This window comes from Enoplosus armatus, chromosome 21, assembly GCF_043641665.1.
Source record: "Enoplosus armatus isolate fEnoArm2 chromosome 21, fEnoArm2.hap1, whole genome shotgun sequence".
Lineage (NCBI taxonomy): Eukaryota > Metazoa > Chordata > Actinopteri > Centrarchiformes > Enoplosidae > Enoplosus > Enoplosus armatus.
Window position 1 is genome coordinate 15,722,546 of NC_092200.1, and position 10,114 is coordinate 15,732,659.

The window sequence follows — 10,114 nt, forward strand, 5'->3', positions numbered from 1 at the left end:
CTTTAAGTAGCTTTAAAGTTGGAAAAATCATTGTAATCCACTCTGACAGTATCATTTATATTCTCTATCACGCCGTTCCAGCTCTTTGTTGTTTAGTGAAATATTCAAACCCAGACCCATTTCATCTTATGGAAATATTATAGATGTCTTCATTTTATACACATTTCCCAAAAAAAGCTTCCTGAGATATTTGGTATCTGGGGAAACTTTTGAATCTTCAATAGAATTACATTACATGGGGTTTCACCAAAGCTTGGACAACTAAATATTACTGAACCGACCTACCGAGCGCAGGCCCAGGGCCCCCAAAGGGTCAGGGGGCCACTGGGCAAGAGCTTCTGTTTGAAGTGACTGTTCATTTTTCTTGATGCAAAGACAAACAACTACAGACACAAAATGACTACAGAGATGCAAAAACACTTCAGAGAAATGCCACAAAGAGACTTAAAACAACTACAAAGGAGCACAAAATGACCACAAACAGGCAAACCAATTATAAAGAAGAGACACAAAACGGCCACACTGCAGTCATTTTGTGTCCCTTTCAGTCTGGGTGTCTTCCTCTTAATGTAGGAGGGGTGGGGGGCCTTTTGCATGTCTGTGCCCAGGGGCCGATTGTCTGATAATCCGTCCATGTTAGGAGGTTTTTAAGCAAAATGCTCCTTGATGGTGGTCTGTTGGCATTCTATCTGGTAACACCATAAACATAGTTGAGAAATGCATGAAGGCAGCAAATGGAAAATATTAACTTCAATAATTCTGTATAATTTTAGTAGTAGTTAAATGGAGAAAGGGAAATTGCTTAGTTTGTCATGCAAAACAGAGTCCTGTTCTAACTGAAAATCAGCTTCAGACAATCTCCGATCCTGGAAGGACTAATAAACTGAAGAAAAAAACATTTTCCAATATGTTTGTCCTTGGAAACGGAATATACAGAAAAATCTTTCAATCAGTCTTTTAATTGAGACCTAGCAAGAGTCGACCAATCATTTAAAACGGGATTCAAAGACTCCCAGACTGCACTACTGCTGGTGTTTTCATGTCCTACCTGAAAGGCCAGCAGATGGCGGCAGAGCACTGCCACATGCTCGGTGACCGGGTTCATCGGGTGCATTATGACACGGATTCCCTCCATCAGTTGCTGTCCACTTCTGCTCTTCACAATTTCAGTATATGGTGGCTTAAATCCACTAAAGTAGATTAACTGTGTGGGGCCTTGTGCGTATGTGCATGTGTGTGTGTCTGTAGCCATAATTAGGAATTAATCTTATCATTTGAAAGAAAATTTCAATTTCCCATGGGTGTATTAATTGTGTATACATGTAATTGGGCCGCTTTCCGCCACTTAAATGGACCTTTTTTCTGTCTTAACTGTGTGTAATTACATGCATATATGGCCGGGCTGAGGCCATCGCTTAGCGACAGCGCAGCAATGTGAAATGTAATTTGAAGAAAAAGCTACCTGAATCACCTTTACTCCCCCCAGACCCTCCTAGGATAATTATTGTCCTTAACTTAAACCTGCGTGGTTAATTCCGCCTCACACCCACGCCTCTGCACAAAGAGACACCTCGTTTCCCACCGCTATAATTTCCTCGGACCCCAATTGGCACATGGTTCATTGTGGAGACATTCTCATGTTGCTGGCTACTTCTCTCTGAGCATGAAATTAGTAAATCCGATAATTTGGGTTGATTTAAGAATGCAAGGGGAGACCGCGGGGTCGTACGCCCATAGGTAATCAATACTAATTACCATTTCATTTCTTCCCCCACTTTCTTTTCTTTTAGAATCACATGCGAATCTGATCTCATTGGACTGATTAAAGGTTGCAAATGAAGGGTCCTCACTCCCTGATTCTCATCAAAGGCCAACCACACGATCGGTAACTTTATCTTCATTTAATTCTACGGTGTCTTCAGACAAGGCCCCAATTATAAGCTCGCAGTGAATCTCCAAAATAGCTGCCGTACATTGACCTTTTTAGATTAAAAGCACATTCTCCACCTCTCATGGAGTCTCATACAGTCTAGTTTCTCTACTAATGAACCAGAGTGGTTGGAATTTGTAGTGCTGTAGTAACTAGTGAAGAGTAGCAATGCTAAAATAGATCTCTGTAAAGGTATTGTGATAACAACAGCAGCGAGAGCCAGTAAATCCTGTCCGGCTGAGATTGGAAAAGCAATATATTTTTTATTCAAATATCAAATGAATCACATACAATATGTGACATTCAGAATGAATATTTATGAATAAATAAACCCATGCAGAAAGAAATGAGCGCATGATACATTCCAGGAGAGAGATGAAAAAGCACAGAACAGCAGAAGTTATAGATTTTAGATACGAGTCTACTGCAGTCCCTGTTGGCTGCATTGAAAACATATACTTTGCTGGAGCTGGTTGCCAAATAAACAGCAGTGAATCACAGGACCTGTTTCCAGACACTGGATGAGGGATTTGATCCACCTCGCACACATGAGAGAAGCTCTGGCTTAAAACAAGCCCAGCAAGTTGCACTCCAATTTAGGCTTCCCACAATCCAGCAGACGAGTGGCGAAATGCTCCTATGAGAATCTCCTTTTGACAATTAAGACACCCATGGAGGCATGGAAAGCTCTCAATTCCATTAGCCTCTGTGCTGTTTCACTCTATCTGTCCACTGAGCCTTAACTTACTTATTAGTACAAGTCTGCCGTATTTTGTTAGGGAAGCGATTAGTGAAATCTACATGAAAAGGCAATTTCCCCCTCTTTTCTTTCCCTTCACTCTCTCACACTTCATTGAGATCGGACAGATCTAAAGAATGGCAGTTGTGCACTAATGACATTTTGCTCTGCATCATTTCGGATGTTATTCTTCGGATGGAAGTGGCTTGTGTCTTTATTTACTCGTTTCTGTGTGACAAATGGTCAGAGTTGGCCGAAAATTACATCGGCGCTGGTGCGCTCCCCCTATTTAACCGAGGGCTGGGAGCATTGGCTGGCAGTCAGCTTAGAGACTGCAGCCCCACTTTGATGTATTGGAGTTAATATCTTCCTGACATTTCTCAGGACAGATTTTCATCAGTGGATTCATCTGTACTTTTGGGGCTACGTGATAAATGAGTCAGGACGTTCGCTTTCCTCCCCTCGCCTCTCGCTTCTGCAGAGAAGTGCGTGTGAGTGCGTGCATGTGTAAATATGTATCTGCTGTTGATGTGCAGGGGTGTGAATCTTTTCATGAGGCAGGTTGTGCATGTGTGAGTTCCTTTTGTGTGTCTCCAAATCCAGCCCCAGTGTGCCTGAGCGAGCGGGAGTCTGACGCCGGCGTACTTGTGACACGAAATAGACGGCAGCATTAATGGAACTGACATTAATTTGACAGAGCGCTCACTAACATGCGAAGTCACTCGCAGTTCATAATAATAATATTAACTCGGCATTAACATGCAAGGCTGTCTGTTGCACCAGATGCCGAGCGTTTCGGAGGGAGAGGGAGAGGGAGAGGGAGCGGGTGCTGCAGCCTGTCTTTTCTGGGCCACGGGTGGATCATGGCGAGGGCTAGTATGCACAACGAGAAAAGCCTCATTCTTGCTGTCTGTATGTCGTAGTGGTGCTGACATACTGAAAACTCCTCTGCTGTGGCTGCAGGAAGACACTTTGCAGCTCAGCCATCATCCGGCGGCATTCTGGAAATAGCTGAAAGCCACCAGACGGTGTAGAGGTTACTGTTTAGGGAGCAGGTTTAGACAGAAAACCTGTTCGTCACTGCGCAGCGGATATATCTTTTTCAACTTGATGAATCGCTAGCATGCCCTTGAGCACGCACACACACACACACACACACACACACACACATATAACAGGTGTAGCCAGTGGAAAAGCTGAAGGCTATTTAGTCCCAGCCATTAACACTAATCAAAAACCACTTTACCTGATAAGAACTGCAGTGGCCGTCTACCAACTACAGTCACCCACATCCCTCTTTGCTAGTATTGACCGGGCTTAAACAAGGTGCCACTAGCAGGGACCGTGAAGGTGATGAAGAGATTCGGGTGAGAGTGCTAATTCGTAGCGAAGCGAAAGAGGGACCACTCAATTGCTGACCTGGATGATTAGTCTATGGCTGATTGCAAAGATGGCGTCCCACACAGGTAGTAACACAACACACATGCTGTGTAGGAAACGTGCACTCACACGGACAGACACAAAAGCCTTCGTGCGAGACACAGTGAGACAAAACCTGTAGTGCCAGGGCAGAAAATAGCATGCAGGGTTACACACATTCACCTACACACACACGCGCACACACACACACACACACACACACGCACACACACACACACAGAGGCCTATACAGTATGGATTGGGCATTGACCAAACCTCATGAAAGATGCAGTTATGCAGATGGACTCAGCGTGAGTGAATGCAGGCCAAAATGGGGGGCTGGTGTGGAGCAGCCGAAAGCTTTCCTGGCTCTTCCAGGCGACAGAAACCTTCTAGTGTCACATTGAATGACTAAAATACAATAGTGCATAGTGTTCATTTTGTTAGGGAAAGAGATATGGGAAAAGAAACTCAACCATAGACTGTATAAAAGAAGTGGACGTAGCCACCGTGACGTCACCCATTGGTTTGTGGACTACCGTTTTGAAGCCTCGTCGCCATCTTGGTTTTTTGGAGCCCGAAGTGACCATACAAGAAGGTGGAGCCGAAGACACTATGCAGGCCCACCCGCTTGGCAACCCGACTGCACCTGGCTGTTGACTCCTGGCTACGCCGTGCGAAGTCGCTGCTAACAAAGCCCCCGTTTCCAGTCTGTATGCTGGGTCAACTAGCCGTCTGCTGGCTGCAGCTACACGTTTACCATACAGACATGGAAGTGATATCAATCACTAACTCTCGGTAAGAGAACAAATAAGCATCTCTCCCAAGATGTCTCACTATTTCTTTAACGTCGGACTAGACGCCCGCTTTGCAAAGCTGAAGTCTTTAATCATACAACTTGTCATTTTGTGGCCAATGTTCAATGTGATTTTAGAGTTTAAAATGTTTGTTCTTGACCAAAACTGAACTAAAATGTTTCGCGAAGTTTTTGTCAACTCATTTATTGACACTAAAACGAGACTAAAATGGTCAGTGTTCTGGTCGACTAGAAATGCAGATGAAATTGACTGAATGTGACTAACACTCACACTTGATCTCAAGACTAAGTAACTAACTACAATCTAAAAATGGCTGACCAAATAGAAGACTAATGTTCCACGTCAAACAACGATGGCAGTGCATCTGTAAGCCATCTTTTCTCTGCTGTGTACCATTTCTTAAAGCAGTTCTTGTTTTATCCTTCAAGCATGTGTTGGCTTCACCTCCCACACAAGCAGCCTGTTTGTGTCTGCTGATGTTTTTGATGTTTCCACTCTTCCACACACATCGAGGAATACTGTAATTTGCTGTGCAGCAGAATGGACGGCAGTGCAGCAGCGCCCACATACAAGTCTGGAGTGTGAAGGTCGTCGGCGCTTTTGTATCATGAGCAGAAATGAGGGATGTGTTGCTAAGAAGATCATGTAGCAAAAAACAGAAGAAAAACTGCAGTGTCCTACTGCAGACTTCCATCGCTTCATACATGCATAATTCAATTTAATATTTTCCCATTTTATGGCCCTAAATATTCATGAATGATAAGAGCTCAGGGCAAACTTGTTCAAAACTTGGCGAATCTGTGAAAACTTGTGTTTTGGCCGGAGTTGTTGTCGTTGCCCCTTGCTTTAACAAGATCAACATCGCTACGTCGCCGTACCCCCGCATATTGTGTTATGTTACACCATCACCGGGCAAATGAAATAACGGATTCACGGCTTGACACAAAGGCAGATGAAGGCATATTTGAACATTCAAAGAGAGAGCGAGGGGAGAAAGAGGGAGAGAACATTCCCAAAATTAATTTTCATCTCCAGGGTTCATGCATATTTAATAGAGAGCGCTTGAATATCATAGGGTAATACTAGCCCGGCGTGCATACAGAGGCCGGGCTGCCGAGAGAAAATAAACGACCGTGATCGTTGTCATGAGCAATAACTCTCTGTAGAGCTGGGAAACAAAATAGCCAGAAAAGCTTTGATGAAGGAGAGTGGGAGAGGAGGAGGAGGAGGGAGGGCAGAGAGAGAGAGAGAGAGAGAGAGAGAGAGACATAGCACAGGGAAGGAAAGTGAGTGAGACAGAAAGAAGCTGTAGCAGAGGTTAAATACTGGTGGAGTGACGGTCCCTTTGGATGCAGCTGCTGTGGCTGCCGCTCTTTGTTTTGCAGGGGGGGATCGGAGCAAGGGAGTATGGGATATGGGGGGGGGGGGGGGGGCGGGTGATGACTGAGTGACAGTAGTTGGCAAGCCCTGTGGACGGCATCCCAGGAGGCTCTGTTGCAACCCCCCCTTCAATGAGTAAACACATCACAGAATCAGCACATGCAAGCATGCAGTGTACGCGCGTAGCACACACACACACACACACACACACACACACACACACACACAAATCCTGGAAATCATGTTCTCACACACAAACACAAGTTTTCCGTTGTCATTGAGGGGCAGACTGAATACAAAGCCCACATTAAACATTAAAGCCATTACGAAACATAGCACACGCACTGGTGCTGTTGATAAGCGTGCAGGGTTTTGCGTCTGCTTTCCACCTGTGTGCTGGAGGTAGTGCACTTTGAGCACGCACCAGCAGCGTCTGCTCACCTATTAAAGCCTCAGTGCGCTTATCCCACATTCACCCCACGTGTGACAAAAAAAAAAAAAAATGAGGCATGAAACAGCGTTGTCATGCTGAACAGAATTTTAATTACAGACCCTCTCCTGCCTCCTGCGTGTGCGCTCCCAATTGGTCTGAAATAACGACTGAGAGAGAGAGAGAGAGGCGAGTGAAAGAAGAAGAGGAGGCCTTTCTGAGGGGTACAGCGGCCATTAACGCGGCACTATCAGAGTGTGCAGGTAAAAGCCAATATCAGAGAGCAATATTGGCACCATGTGGAGCGATTCAGCCACCTGAATGCAATGAGAAGACGGCCAAAACAAGGCGATCATTTTTCTCGAGGGACCGTCAACCTGTCTTATTCTACTGGAGAATTAAAGAGCATGGAGAGTTTGATGAAAAAGACACTAAACATATTAAGAGTACATGCAGAGCCCATGCCAAATAACAGTGACAGGAAAGTGAGGCCTCTGTTCCTTTGAGAAGCCCCCCCCCGTTTCCTCAGCTAACTGCTCAGACTTGAAGTTGCTGAGATGTGAAGCGAAGTTAAAGACTGACGTTGATATGAATAAACTTGCTTGATTAGGGCGGCTCTGCCCCCCCCCCCCCCGCCCCATATCATCCCTCCCTTTCCTCCCTCTGATCCCCAACCCCCATGCCGCTGCGGCGAGCTCTCTGACAGCTCAGGGAGCCCCACTAACTCATCTCAGCCCCCGGAGCTCAGACACCCTGCTTGTTTTATTTCCCATCCGCTAAATTGAGTCGTAAAGACTTGTAAAAATAACGATGGCAGCGGACGGGCCGTGTTCCGCTTTTCTTTTTTCTTTTTTTTACTCCCCTTCCACCCTTTCTCTTTCCCATGAGTCCCAGGTGGGCCGTTTGTCGATCCATTTAAAAGCCGTGACACGTTAACAAGAGCGGGAGGATATTTACGGAATGCTGACCTCCGGCGCGGCTGAATTCGGCATTTTGATGCAGGTGTGTGCTAAACTTAAATTTATCCCCCCATCCCCAATCACGGGGAGGAGGTGGAGGCAGATCTGAGACATGCAGACAGATGTGTGGGATCTGTTTATACGCCGTCCTCCCGGGCCACAGACTGAACATATGGATACAGTAACATGAACCTCCACAAACACAGTAGTACAGAGCACGGGGTTAATCTTTAGGCCCAGCGTGAGAACACACACTATAAATCCCACTTAGGGGCAAGAGCAAATCAATCTCTCATATTCTCCATCTCACACCTTTTACTCATTAACCATTTCAGCATTGATTGCTATTCCTGTGGCAGTTAACCCATGTTGAACAAAGGCAGTATAATGAAGGGGGTGTTAAATTCAGTCAGTAGCAATACAATTCATTAGGTGCAATTTGGTGAGTGTGTACCTCATAAATCAAACTCTGGTGGGTGGTAGCTCTGCACCACTGTACACTGTGGTGGCACAGGCAGAATAATGTAACCCAATCTGCAAAACCCTTTCTCCCTGACGCATGCTGCTGCTCTCAGCGAGCACAATAGAGCCACAAAGAAGGAGGAGGTAAGTTATACAGCCCTGTTAACATGCATAAGAAATGTATGCATTAAAAAATGTATAAGTCCTGCAGCATTTAATCGCACCCTTATTGAAGATTTTTCACACAGCTATGCTTCCCTCACTTGGAGGGGATACAGTCCGAAGGAAAAAAATGTGAACGTCCATTAAGCGTATTGTTCGGGGACGAAGGATTCCAGCGGAGCAGTCTGACATGTTTGACGGAGAGTAAGGCAGACTGCTTCTACTCAAATGGTCCCCTTGTGGACTGATGGAGCGTGCTTTCTGTTGTAAAGACTGATGTCCAGACTGCAACTTCTCTCCTGGGATTAAGCCACCACTCTCCTCTGTGTGTGTGTGTGTGTGTGTGCGTGTGTGTCCTTGTGCATGCGTACATGCCTGCCCCCGGTCAGGTATAACTTGCACGCTCATCTCCTTCAGGACTCGGCCATGTGTGAAGGAGGGACACACTCAGTCTGCTGCTGGTAAAAGCTTTACGTGCTACTGTACCGGTGTCACTGTGGATCTCTTGTCACTCATCTGCACCGAGCAAAATGGACAACTGCCAGTCGTCCCCATGGAGAGGTCTGAGGTGACGCACTAAAGCACTCTCTTGCAGCCATATTGGAGGTCAGCTCCTGGTAACAACAGCTGCGATTAGCTGATTGTGTATCCAACTGTGTTTTCATATTAGGCACGATTGCTTCACACCGTGCCTGATAGCCCCCCCAGCAACACATTGTTCCGTACCCGAGTACACTTGATCCACTCTCCGTAGCAGTTGGTGGCGGTAATGCACCATTAACACATCAAGAAGAAGAAGAGCACACTTGCGTCATCAGCTACACACATTTGTTTATGTTGTCGCTCCATGTCGCTGTAGAAAAGAGTGCTATGAGCACTCTGCCTACTATTATTGTCACTGCGGAGATAATGTCGAGGACGACCCGCTCGCCTTCCTTCCTACTTTAATCAGCCGTGGCCGTGCAGTTCAGAGGAGGAGATCGGCGCCACCCGAATGGTTGTGGCGTCACATTCTAAATAGCAGTCTACTGCTGTGTTTTGGTACAGCAGTTTCCACAGCTGATGCGAACGGTACCCGAGTACACATGAACCGCACTCGAGACCACCTTTTCAAGTGAACTAGACTTTGGGGTCAAGTGTACTCTGAAGTACAGAGCAGTGGGCTAACGTTAGCAATATGCCATATGCCACTTCTCATATCTATATGCAACTCACCAACAAAAAAAAAACAATCTTACTGCTAACTGCTGCTACCGCTGCCATTAACTTTTATTGATATTTTCATACTTTTGCACTCTATATTTCCACTTAACTTTGTACTGCAGCTGCTGCACAACAATTTCCCTCGGGATGAATGAAGTTCTGTCTTATCTTAACAAGCTTCCATGTCCCAAGAGGAATACAAATTAAAAAAAAAGTTGGGGGGGGGGGGGTCTTGCTTCAACTTTCATAGGCTACTCGGGAGTCCCGGGTCCAGAGGCTTGAAGCTTAGACGCTGTTTCCACAAATATGTCCAAAAAATGCTATTTCTATATTTCTTCACACAGTAAGTCAGGAGAGCAAACATTTTTGTTCGACTTTAACCAACAATTTTGCCTCTGCTGCATCTTCTGCATTTAGTGTATGATTATGTAACTGCCATTGTCCTCGTGTCTGACTAGCAAACATCTCAGACACGGGTGTTAGTGGCAAGTAGCAAGTGATGTCATTTGCTTTTCTCATTTGCCTGCTGGCTAGTGAGCTCGGGACCAAGGCAAAAAAAAAAGTGCCACTGTTTATTTAAGCTAAGTGAGCCGACGCTTCCGGCTACGCATT